At 40.1% G+C, this 13,856-nt stretch overlaps 1 long non-coding RNA gene across 1 annotated transcript; it reads left to right on the top strand.

The window, feature by feature from the left end:
* The first annotated feature begins 2,931 nt into the window (after nt 1-2,931).
* On the top strand, nt 2,932-10,190 carry LOC311278043. The gene is made up of 4 exons (XR_014625373.1): nt 2,932-3,090; nt 5,936-5,988; nt 9,675-9,834; nt 9,996-10,190. It is a non-coding gene; the product is annotated as an uncharacterized lncRNA (long non-coding RNA).
* The last annotated feature ends 3,666 nt before the right edge of the window (nt 10,191-13,856 follow it).

Below are 13,856 nucleotides of genomic sequence, written 5' to 3'. Positions count from 1 at the left end.
TTTCACTACAATTCCCATGATCCTGTCTGTCACTGATTGTTCATTGTCTTTCAGCTGTTTCTCGTCACCTTGTCAGCACTTGTGTGTGTATATATACCCTGTCTGTTTCAGATATATATATCTACATAATCATGAAGGTCTCTAGAATCATCCAAACAAATCTTACAAGAGATCTATAGTTTTTTGTATACTTAGTCAAAAATTCAAGCGGCAACTATAGTTCATATATATAGTGAGTATATATATATAGTACATATATCATGGGAAAATGGGGTATACTGTGTTAATAGGTTAATAAATCAAGTTTATTGGTCTTGTTTAGTGCATAAACATAACTTAACCCTTTAAATGACATCTCTACATAGGTATATTTTTTCTTCATTCTATTTATTTGTATTTATTTTCATTTAACTTTTTGAGGAACTTTTATGGCTGCACTTTGTTCTGCACTATGTTCCACAACTTTAACCCTTGTGCGCTGTTCGTTTGCGGTTTACAGTTAGGCTGTTTGGGGTCTGAGAGACCCCAGGCAACAAAATGTAATTTTGTAACAATATATATATTTTAAACAAATGTAATTTTACTCAGTTTATTAATGTTTTTACTCTACATTTGGACATTTTTACTCCACAAAATGTTCAAAAAAAGAAAAGAAAAATTCTCCAAAAAGAAAAAAAATTTTTAAAAAATTTGCCTTATAAAATACCCACATTTCTAACTTTCATTCATGGGGATAACATGGATAATTTGACATGGTTTAGTGTAAGATTTTAGTCTAAGAAAAAAAAAATCACTTTAACCAGTAGATGGCTGCAGAGCTCTAAAAGTACTAAAAGTTTCAAACTAAAAGACATCTTTTCACAAGTTTTTCCAGTTAGATTCATATCTACATCAATGATGCGCGGGTCAATGTATAAACAAACCGCACCCGACCAACGTTTTCAACTAACCTGCCCGCAACTCGGACCGCAAAAAAAGAAAAAGAAAATATTGTACCCGACCCGCTTCCTGACCCGCATTTTTTAAAAGAAGTAAAGGCCCAGTGTAGCGTCTTAATATAACTTAATATATTCTAATTTTATCAAGAATTATAAAAAATAAGCCAATAATTTGTACTAAAATAGTCTAAATGGCCTGCTGGTTCGAAAATAATGTGGAATAAGGGCTGCCTCCGACTAATTTTTTTTTTTTCTAGTCGACTAGTAGTTGTTCATTTAAGCCATTCGTGGACAAATCGCCCCTTTATATTAATTGAATTACTTAAATAGGCTATAGCCTACAGGATAATAAGCGTTATGACCGCACGCATAAAGGCTTTGTAGGCTTTGTAAATTTGTAGGTTTAGTACCTATGATACACGCGCGTGAACTCGACAATCGATTACTATGGACTTCGGCCGAAAACAGGATGTAAATACAGGTAGGCAACACCGATTTATGTCGTTGTTCTCTGTATTGACAGCACTCCAAATGTACAAAAAAATGAGCTCAATGTTAAAATTGACCGGAGTTCTCCTTTAAGGATGTACATGTATTTCAGGATGTGGTGCATCCCTGAGAACAATAACTTTGGATCTGAAAAAATGGTTTCAGAAATATAGCTCTTGGAAAAAAAGTGGTCTCATGGCACAACTTGCCCCTGGTGCGGGGGAAGTTGTGCCTTTGGGGGAATACATTGGGGGTAAATTGTGCCAGTGATTTCTGAAGTAAAACAGAACATTTTAATGTTATGAACCATAATGCTATATGAAAGCAAGATAAATTCAATACAAAATGACTAATTTAAGGTTTATTTAGATATAGTCACCCTGGAATACCATAGCATGTGTTTTTCCTATATGGTCAATTGCATAGGGATTTTGTATTGAACATAACTCTGGATCACAGTGTCATAGAGACAAGGGGGCGGGCTCATTTTACTCAGACGACCAATCAGTCTCTCAGGATCATTGTGAAGCTATCAAGCTACGCCCTAGAAACCATTTAGAGCACCATAGCAACACAATATATGATATTTGTGAATCATTTCAGGCAAAAAGGCTTTGGTAATAGATGCCTGTTGACATAGCGCTGTCTGTCAATTATGTAACATATAAGAATAAAGTGACTAGGCTAATTTCTAAACATCCTATTGTGACATAGGGCACTTAAAAACGGAATAAAACTTCTCTTTAATAACATGGTGCAAACTCAAAACTGAAATCAGTGTTAGCTAAATTAAACAAATAACAGGCAGGCCCAAGTAAAACAATGATGAGGCATGCCCATCTCCTCACTTCTCAAGATTATCCCCTGTGAGAATGTAGGTCTAGGTCAGGGTTCACCAATCTCGGTCCTGGAGGGCCGCTGTCCTGCAGAGTTTAGCTCCAACACACCTGTTTGAAAGTTTCTAGTATGCCTAATGAGACCTTGATTAGCTGGTTCAGGTGTGTTTAATTGGGGTTGGAGCTAAACTTTGCAGGACAGCGGCCCTCCAGGACCGAGATTGGTGAACCCTGGTCTAGGTGGTCTGGATCTGGCACAACTTAACCCAGGCCCTTTGGCACAAATCACCCCGGACCCACAAGTTTGAAAAACTAGCATGATCCAGCAGTTAAGAGCCAACATCATGCTAACTGTAGACTCATTGTGTAGCCTACTAAAGCACTAAAACATGTGTGAAATGTTTTCAAACTTGTCTATAATTTTTCAGACACTACAATCAAAAAACCTTAATCATAGAAATTTTACTTTGAAAGGGAAAAAAGTTTTTTGAACTAAAATATGCTTAACTCTCATGCCATGTGTCTCTCTTCTTTGGAGGACGAGTAAAAGTGATTGCTTTTCAAAATGATGTGGTCACATGACCAATTTCTTCTATGGTTTTCCAGAAACAAGGGTGGAACTACTTCCCCCCTGGCACAAATCACCCCACTCTCCCCCTACATGACGTGGTTTTCAAGAAAATCTCAGTGTTTCATCCGTCCCGCGTTTCAATCGTCCCGCCTCTCCCATACTGTAATTTGTTGATATTTGTTTATTTTCTAAGCCCTATCAACATAATCAAAGCTTTGCTGAAAATCCTGAAGGCGAGTCAGTGGATATCACACAGGTAATGTGTAAACTTTGAGCGAGAGATATGCTGGTGAAAAAGGCTCAAAATCCAGTCAATTCACTACAGAAAGTGAAAGTAAAAAGTGATGAGATTTCGGCGCACATTCTCTCAGAGACAACGAGAGATAAATCCTTTTTCAACAAATGATGACTGACTGTAAAAAGTCGAAATGCTAAATATCATGCTTAATATGGCTAATGGTTTTGACGACGCAACCCAGCACGGGGGTTTATCGCGCATATCATATAATGTGAGCAGTCAAGTCACAGCTAACCGTGTCCTAACTTTTCCATGTTAATTAGAGTTTTTGTCCAGCCGCGACGATTCTATTTTAGAAACTATTTTTCTGCGACGTCGCGCTGGAACAACACACACAAAGTGTGGCGATGATAATCTCAAGTACTGTTTATGTGCTTTATTTAATGTTAAAAGCGTGAAATGTGCCTTTGAATATCATTTAGTGCTCCAGCGTTGTAGCTGTAAAAGCAACAATGGATATAATTCACCTCAGATCTTGAAATTACAAATTAAAACAGGAACGTTAAAAAGTGTATTATTTGACAAAGATTGTTTTAGTAACTCAATAGCCTATGTATTTTTTAAAGGGTGTAATATTTGTGAATTTGATTATGTAGCTTAACCATTTTCTTGCGAGTGCAGTCAAGATTACTCTCTAGTGCTGTGCACTTGCTGCGAGACTCCGCCCACAGGCTGTTCTGATTGGCTATGATTTTTGATTGACGTTGTGACATCTCACAGTCAAGTGTGGACAGATTATCGGTGCTGATCCACTTGTCTGTGCGACACTTCTGTCGCGCCGCACTCAACCATATTCCTATGGGTGACGTCAAGCGATTTTAACGTGCCCGCAAAGCATTCTGGGAAGGTGGCGCTTCATTTGGAAAAATGCTGCACATCAAAATGCTGGCCGATGCCCATCTTTATGCAAATTAATTCCGTTGAACGCGACGCGACTATAGAAGTAGAGCATATGGAGATGGGGGTCCTCACTGCAGAACACGAAATCCAGGGGGAGGAGTTGGATCCAGATCCAACTCCTCCCACCTTACATATACCTAAACCTACCCATCTCCACCCCCTGATCCCTAAACCCACCCCTAAACCTACCAATCTCCACCCCTTATATCTGGATCCAACTCCGTCCCCTGGATCTCGTGTACTGCAGTGAGGTGCTACTGACATTTCCCGCTCGGTGAAAACCACGCCCATCAACGTACAAATGTGGGGAGGCGTTGCGACACCACGCAACAGTCCTGTTGCAAAACTGCCTGTCGCTGGAATCTTATCGTGTCGCATGTAGTTAGGACACGGTGTGACGATTGAGGAGATACGTCACAATGTTTTCACTCAGCGTTGCATTTCGGGAAGGTCGCCATATTGGAAGGATACTCTATCCGTTGCCATGGTTACTTCGACAGCGAGAAAGAGAGAAATAGCGACAGAGAGAGAAAGAGCAGCATTTGTTTGCATTTTGCGATATGGAGCTAGCCTAGAAATCTAGACGCACCAGGGTAGTCTAGCAACTCTCCATTGACTTTCGGAGCTGTAAAAACCTAAATTGGGTCAGGCCAATCACATCAGGCGGGCTTTATATAATGACGACAGAGTTGCGATGGTTCCCTGCTACTTGAAAACAAAGAATGGGGGCTGCTGCTGGCGAACAGTCTTTCAAATCGGCTTTGGCGGACTCTGGAGGACTTGGAGTTAAATTTTTCTTTGAGAAAAGAGCAAAGAACGGCACTTAAGTCATTCTTAAAAAAGGAAGATGTGTTCGTAGTTTTGCCGGCCAGATTCAAAAGTTGAATCTATCAACTAGCAGCTCCGCTGTTGGGCAAACGCTCTGGTTGGTTGAAGTGCTGTCCTATTGCGTGCAGAGTGAATTTGAAAGACAGCCGTTTATCCCGCCCCTCGGATTGAACCGTGTCTATGGTGAGTTGCCAGACCTAACATCTTGATTTAGGTCTGGCTTGCCAGGCTAATATGGAGCAGTTTCTTGGGAATAAAGAAGCAAAAGGAAAGGGGATCTATCATGAGAGACTAAATAACAACGCCAGGCATTTAGCTGATCCTGGTAAACACTCATTGTCACAGTTGTAAACACAACGGCTTTCTTGTTCGACGAGAGGTTTTGGCGTCACCGCATTTGTTTCCAGGCGGACCGATAAAGAACGCGACACACACGTCTCCCGGACATCTTGTAGAATTCAATCAGATCACGACTTCAAAACTCCTGAAGTGTTTCTAGAAAAGTGTGCCATATGCATCAGACGGTTCGTGGGCGTCACTGAGGCTGAGACTACCCTGAATACTGCACGAAATCCTCCTATATTTCTGTTTTCTATAGCCTACTGAATGGTTAACTATTTTTATTCAGTAATTAAATGAACACAAAGGACATAAATCTTATAACAAGGGGATGTATCAGAGAAAAATAAATAACAGGCTACAGCTGATCCAAAAGTAGTAATAGAAAAGTCAATTTTTTTTGTATTATATGCTATAATATTTTCTGAAGATTAGATCCACTGTAAACAAATATCTTTGCTTTATCAAAGTGTTTTCCCCATCATACAGAGTTTAAAGCATTAACCAACTCTTTATTACTACATTCAACAATGGGTTTGAAAACCCCGGCCTATGTTGCTGTCAGGTGATGAACGAACGACTCGAACCTAAAGACTCAGAGATTTTTTTAGTTTATGAAACATGTATAAGTGGCATCTGAGAGTGGTTTCGCTCCGTGGAAAGCCATATATTGATTAATTATCATGAACTGTGTGTTCACTCCGGGAACAACCATATAATGTTTTTTTCGTTACAGATCGGCAGAATGTCTCGCACAGCTGTTTGTTTGATATTGAGCATTCTATTTGGGTAAGTAGCATTAAAGATAGCATAGCATTACACATAGCTTTTACATAACTGTTTTTTATTTTATTTTATATTTTTATAAAGGCATATATAAATATATTTCTCATTTGCATCATATAACAAGTGTTTTCGCTTCCGCTGTTCTCGTTTGATGTTCTGTACTGGTTCCTGGTGCTTCTATCAACAGTGAGCTGAGGCATTAGCACTAAAAAAAATTCTTGTTCTTCTGGTCAAAAACCATTATAGGATTAGTGCACCAAGAGTGTTCTCGCTTGGGCTTCAGTACTGTTGTGGCCGTATGGAACAACTAAAGGCTGATTTATACTTGGATTTATACTTGCGTTGGACCTACGCCGTATCCTCTACGCTGTAGACTACGCGTCTGTTTTCATTTATACTTCTGCATCGTTGTCCGTGTTGACATGCAATTACACATGCAGAGGGAGCATGTGAAAACCGAGGGAGGGGTTCTGGCAGACCAATCACAGCGCTTGCGGTATGCATATAATTGACCCGTTGTTACATTTTTGTGAAGTGCACTTCAGGGTACACCGTTGGCTACGCGTGCTACACACAGCCTATGACGTAGCTACGGCATGAATTCAACACAGAAGTATAAATTGGTCCAGTGGCACAGCAAACCTGGCCAGATCTTCTACTCTATGGCTTTCCCCCGACCCCCCTAATTCTCCCAACTGTCAACAGGATACTTCAGGGGCACCACAGGAAGCACCTAGTGGCACCGAATTGCCCATGGAGACTATGGTTCCCAATGTTATGCAGGCTTCTCAATGGGGAGTCCTGGAGCCAACCCAGGAGTCCGGACCTTCTCCTTCATCTGCAGAGGCAGATTTGGCACCCAAGCCCAGATCGGCTACAGCTGTCTGGCTGCTGAGGAGCCAGAAGTACTGTTGAGGTCTTGTGATATAAAGGTGCAAAATACAATCCTGAATTCGAGAGCACCTTCCACCAGGAATATCTATGCTTGTAGGAGGAAGCTTTTCACTGATTGGTGTACACTAAGAGGGTTGGTTCCAGAGCACTGCCCTGTGCCAATGGTATTATGTAGGGCACTCTCTACCCTAAAGTTATATGTGGCTGCAAATTTCTGCACAGCTTGTAAAGGTAAATGATCAACCATTAGGGTCCCATATTCTAATCACTCGCTTTCTTAAAGGGATAGTTCACTTTGAAATTAAATTTTGGTATGCTTTAGCTTACCTCAAGGGCATCCAAGATGTAGGTGTCTTTTTTTCCGCAGTAGTTTCAATTTTGATATTTTTAGGTCAAACCGTTCTTGTCTGTCAGTCATATAATGCAGGTCTATGGTCACTGTCTCAAAGAGCATGCACAGAGTCCAAATTAAAACAATTCCCCATCGTCCAAATTAAACAATTCCCCATCGTAAGTACACATTGATGGCCTAAGACACGAAACGAGCGGTTTGTGTGAGAAAACGAACAGTATTTATATCGTTAATTTGGACTCTGTGCATGCTCTTTGAGACAGTGACCATAGACCTGCATTATATGACTGACAGACAAGAACGGTTTGACCTAAAAATATCAATTTAAACTACTGCGGAAAAAAAGACACCTACATCTTGGATGCTCTTGAAGTAAGCTAAAACATACCAAAATTTAATTTCAAAGTGAACTATCCCTTTAAAGCTGCTCAGACTGTTAGGGTGACTTCATGGGACCTCAGTCTGGTTTTAAAGTCCCCCTGTAGCCCCTCATTTAGTATACACAGTTCTATGAATATGCAAATGAGCCCCGCCTCCACTCACTCACTCAGCTCAGCGATCGACTTGTTGACGATCACACGTTGATCTGATTGGTTACAAGGTCGTTTGTGATGTCAGAAACACCAGTGATTTCAAAGCGTGTTTTTGAGACTGTCTTTGGTTCACTGCAGTTTTAAGGAGGAAATACTCAGCAATGCTGTCGACTTATGAATTTACACATGGTTTGTCTTAAAGCATATTAAAAACACCACATAGACATATAAACAACATTAAGAGCTAAATTTTCACCACAGAGGGACTTAAAGAACACTTACGCTTTTGGAACAGCAGAAATACTCCTCCACAAATTTCCTCCACAGAAGCACGTCGGTAAACTAGGGAATGAACTTGCGCTCCCTGGGCGGTTCAGCGCAAAAAAGGAGGCGTGTTCCAGCGCAAACGTTCCTTCATGCTATTTTGCAGGTTTAGAAAACTGTTGCGCCACTAACCAGGAAAAAATGGTTTAAAGTCAGTGGCGCGTTGCGCATGTTATTCATATGCTATTTTAAGGGCGCATGCTTGGCCATAATCAATGTAGCGTGTGCACAACGCGCATACACTTTGATTCTCTCATCTACACAGAAGCAGCAGTTTTCATTTTTGCAAATTATACATTATTACGATAGATAGATAGATAGATAGATAGATAGATAGATAGATAGATAGATAGATAGATAGATAGATAGATAGATAGATAGATTATCATACGCCTTTTTAACCGAAGTTAATTTGGGTGGGTTTCTCCATCCCCAACGTCCCTGACGAGAGCGTTGCTCTCCTTGGCTGTGAACCGCTCCTGGCGCGCGTCTGGGAAATCCGCCGTTATAATAGGAATCCGCTTTAGAACAAGCGCGCCTGCTCTTAAAGGGAATGTGAGATGACGCTCTGGTTGGTTTATTTCACGTTACGCCCAAACCACACCTATGAATAATGAAGCTACTTCAGACCAACCCATTTTAGATTTGCGCCGGGCGCAAGAGTCATTTATCCCGCCGGGAAAATAGCAACAGCGCCAAGACCCGCCCACATAGTTACTTGCGCTTTGCGCTTTGACACTTGCGTTTCAGATCGTTAAAATAGGGTCCTATAACATATTTTAGCCATTATTCGTTGGAACTTTGATTAGCCATTTTTATGAACCAAACATTGAATTTGCTCTTCCTGGCACTGAGCTAGTTAAATATCTCCACGCTTCTCCCGTGTTCATCATGTAGGCTGCCTGCCCGTGATCACGATCCGTCCGCTCATGCCGCTTTTCTCCTGCCTTCACCAATCAGTAGCGCTGTTTCGTTCTGGCTTCGGCATAAAGGCCAATTTTTGTAATTGCACCATTCTACTCTAACAATTTAGTTTAAGTTTAATTCAAGCACTTTCAAAGACCTATCTTTGTTTTCACAGACTTTCCCAGCCTTGAATCCATGTGTCTGAAATACTTTCAAGAAGCGTGGGAACCCTCACTTAAATCTTACCGACCCCAAACTTTTGTTAATATAACTCCACAATTCCAACTCGTCATATAAAGTTTGGTTGCATCTTATAATAGTATTATGGGCCAGTAATTCCTTCACATAAACGGCAGCAGGTCTTGAAGAGTTGTTGGACCATCACAAAAAATGTACATTACATTTACATACATTTACATTTAGCTGACGCTTTTATCCAAAGCGACTTACAATTGCTATATATGTCAGAGGTCGCACGCCTCTGGAGCAACTAGGGGTTAAGTGTCTTGCTCAGGGACACATTGGTGTCTCACAGTGGATTCGAACCCGGGTCTCTCACACCAAAGGCATGTGTCTTATCCATTGCGCCACCACCCCACACCACGCCACACCACGCCACACCATGTATATCTCCAGATTCTGTCCTGTTTAATTACTTGTGCATTTTCTCATTAAAACAGAGTCGGTCCTTACGGCAACACATCAGTCATGGGGAAGCCAGTGATTAAGATCCTTCTTGCAGACATGAGTTATGAGTTGCAGCAGGAGGCTCTTCAGGTCGCTGTCATGGCTTCGATTCTGTATGAAAACGAAATGGACATTGCTGAATACATCGCAAAGGTTGGTTCTCTAGAGTTGTACTGTGAGACTGGAATGTCTCAGTGAAATGCAGTTGTTGTGAAAATGTGCTGGGTTTTTTTGTCAGGAGCTTGATGGTGGAGATTGAGAGTTTTTTGTTGATGTGAGTTTGTGGAACATTAATACTGTGTCTTTCTTTATAGGAGTTTGAGAAGAGGCATTGGGGGAGCTGGAACTGCATTATGGGGAACTCTGCTTCCTATTTGCATCATAAACCGAACTTTTACTTTCGCTTCTCTATTGGCAACGAAAAAATTATTCTCTTCAGAAGTCCCTGAGGGTCAGCAATGGTTCAAAAAAGCTTATTTTATGCAACCAAATAATAAACCTGCTCCTTCAGCTCGTGGTTCATGTGTCTTTCTGCTGTGAAATCTGCACTGATTTGTATGAAGTAGGTAAACATAAGAATACCTTCTGTATTGCTATTATATTTCAAGATGAACACTTAGTTTATTTGATTATCCAAGTTCAAGTTCAAAGTTTATTATAAGCCCAAAGGGTCATTATTTGTGCAACATAAAATTTGTAAACATGTACAAAACACACAGTAAACACCAGAAACAGCACACAACATTCTGACATAAGATTAAAAGCCAATGCATTAGGAATCATGTTAAAGTCACGGGACAGTGGATGAGATGAATCTGCAAGAGTAGATCTAGCTTTCTGTAAAACAAACCGTTCAGAAATGTTTGATAACCCGCTCTGCTTAATGCCCATAATCTTACACTGACAATGACATTCAATGATTTTCGATGTATAGCAAAGTACAGATTCAATATAAGATTAGTGAAGTGTTATGTCAGTTTTATTTATTTATTCTGAAAAATCATATTCAAATATGAGTATCAAATATGATCATCAGGCTTTTGAGGAAGGTTTATTTGTTCATCTCTCAATCATCATTGTATTGCATTACATTATATTAAATATCATCTTACTAAGACATATTATTGGCAGATATTGATATTGATATATATTTTATGTCAGTATCTTAATACTGTTATAAAGATCTCATTGATTTACAAGAATCAGAATTGGATCTTACTTTTAGCCATATAAATACTGTATCAGCATCTGCAGCAAATTGCATATTATTGCTCAGTTTGAGTCTCTGAATAAATCTGAGCTGTTTTTCCTCCTCGAGTATGAGCTCAATATTCTCACTATATAGAGTATATTAGTGCTTATATAATAATTGAGCAATAAAATAATTAAGTTATAAAATATTATTAAATGCGTATATAGATGTATAATAAAAGTGTATATAAATATTATTAACATATTACAATTTAAAATTATGTTTTTCTATTTTAATATACTTTAAACTCTAATTTATTCATGTGATCAAAGCTGAATGTTCAGCATCATTACTCCAGTCTTCAGTGTCACATGACCCTTCAGAAATCACTCTAATATGATGATTAATTTGATGATGAGCAGCATTTATTTAAAATAGAAATCGTTTGTAATAATATACATTACATGTCAAAGGTTGGGGTCAGTAAATTTCTTGGAAAAGAAATTAATACTTTTATTCAGCAAGGTTGTGTTAAATTGATTTAAAAAAAAGTGATAGTGTTACGGGAGAATAGAGACATGAGGCGTACGGATCCATATGCAAAGCCTTTTATTCACAAGAGATGTGTTTAGAACAGACAGAGGCCCAAACAAAGGCAAACAGGTGATCTGGACAAGACAATGAGCTTTCCAGAGACAGGCGAGGGTAAACAAACGAAGACCGTAATCCAGTGGACAAGGCAAGAGAATAAACCAGTTAACCATGCTAAAGTCCAGGCGTCAGGCGAACAATATCCAACAGGGCAAGACGAGAGAGGTCATCCAAGGCGAGCAAGAGTCCAGAGCAGTGTAGGCTAACTATACTCAGCAATAGGAGAGCTTGTGCATGAGTGCTTTATAGTCCCTGTGATTGACTACAGGTGTGGGAACAATTAAAGCCATGAAACATGGGAAATGTAGTCCAGGGTAATCTGTAACTTAGTGTGCAGTGAAAAAGTCTTAATGGTGAACAGGCGACCTCTGGTGGTGAATGGATGGAAACAGCAGGCGTAAAATGTGAAAAGATAGTAAAGATTTCTATTGTTAGAAAATATTTCTATTTTGAATAAATGCTGTTCTTTTTAACTTTTTTTTATTCATCAGTAAATCCTGGAAAAAGTATCACATGTTCCAAAAAAATATTGGAACAAATCTTAAATATAAAGATTAAATATATATATATATAATCAAGGGACATCAGCTTTGGGTTTTCGTAATGAAAGATAACCTCTTTGAGAATGAAGGTGTGGGTCACATTTGTAGGGCCAAAAACAAAAGCACTTACTTCAGCCCAAAATCTATTGGTTACATTACACTCACAAAATAAATGGGTGACAGTTTCCTCAACAAAACCACAAAAAGAGCAAGACTCATCAATATCAGAATATTTAGAGATAGATGAGTTAACAGGATAGATTTTATGAAGGATTTTATAATGAATTTCCTTAACTTTGTTGGATACACAACATTTACTTGGCAAAAGCCAGGCCATTCTCCAAATTACGTTTGTTACACAGGATCCCCAATAGAATTACCCCTTGGAGTAATCTCTCTCTTCATTTGAAGAATTGTGCGAATATGTCTGTTGTTGCATTTTCGATCAAAAAAATCGATCTCGCCCAAGCGTAAAGCCGGATAAACACTATTACCTTTACTGAAGTTAAGGTGATTTTTAATTAATTGAATAAGCCTGATAGCTTTTATCAAAGTATTATATTCCTTTGGTGGAACTGGATTATTCTAATTTAATTCATTCACTTAATCTTTTATCTCTTAATTCATTCAGATGGTCTCATACTTTTTCTTGACTTTCAAAAAGCTTTTGATTCCATAGAACACAAATTTCTTTTTCGCACTCTAGAATTATTTGGATTCGGTAAATCATTTATTGATACTATAGAGATATTAGGTTTGTTTGAGATGAGCAAAATCTGCGCAGAACCGTTCACCGGTGATCAGCGCGAGATGCATGCCGGTTAGAAATGTGTCCGAGTGCGGTCCGCCTTGCTCTGATGTCATGCTGACGTATGTCAAAAATCTCTCGCGAGCGCAAGGCGGACGTGTCGGATTCTGCAGTCGGGCGCAGTTGATCTCCGACTGCGCTGATCAAAAGCATGATGGGAATCGACTTGCTGACGACACAGCTTAATGCTCATTGGTTTAAACAACCGTGATGTATTGTTCTCTTTTAAAATGTTTGATTTTAAAACTCTAATATCATGTTTTATGTGTATATGTTATGTGTGAATATTCCCAAACTATCTCCGGTTCTCTTCGAGGGAGACCAGCGCCCCCCCTGCCCCAGCCACCGCGTCAGAGCTTCACAGTCTTCAGGCAACATTTTACTCCGACGCCAAAATGCTTTGGATCCTGATTAAGGCCGTCGCGGACCTCGACCTCGAGTGGGCCTCGCCCAAGGAGCCACCCCGCAGTCGGCTGGATGGCTGGTTTCTCTCGGGGCGCCAGCAGGCCTCTCGTCACAGACCGGCGCCATTTTTCCCCGAAGTCCACGAGGAGCTGACTTAAGGCGTGGCGCGCACCTTACTCAGCACGGGTGGGTTCATCTGTTTCCGCGACACTCTCATCTGTGGACGGTGCAGCGGAAAAGGGCTATGAGTGTTTGCCGCCCCTCGAAGAGGCCGTGGCAGCTCATTTGTGCCCGAATGCGGTGGCTAGCTGGTGAGCTAGAGCTACCCACCCCAACAAACCCCGTAAAACCACATCAGCCCTCGCTGGACGTGCGTATTCCGCCTCTGGCCAGGCTGCATCGGCTCTACACACCATGGCTGTGCTACAAGTTTACCAGGCCAAGCTCCTCCAGGAGGAATAGAATAATCCTAATCTAAACACATCTAATACTAACCTTATATTATTAGATATGTGACGGCCTTTCATGAATCCCGACTGAGATTCTGAAATAATGTTATTTAGACCAGTATTTAATC

Source organism: Rutilus rutilus, assembly GCF_951802725.1.
Source record: "Rutilus rutilus genome assembly, chromosome: 19".
Classification (NCBI taxonomy): domain Eukaryota; kingdom Metazoa; phylum Chordata; class Actinopteri; order Cypriniformes; family Leuciscidae; genus Rutilus; species Rutilus rutilus.
This window is presented reverse-complemented; position numbering and strand designations above follow the sequence as displayed.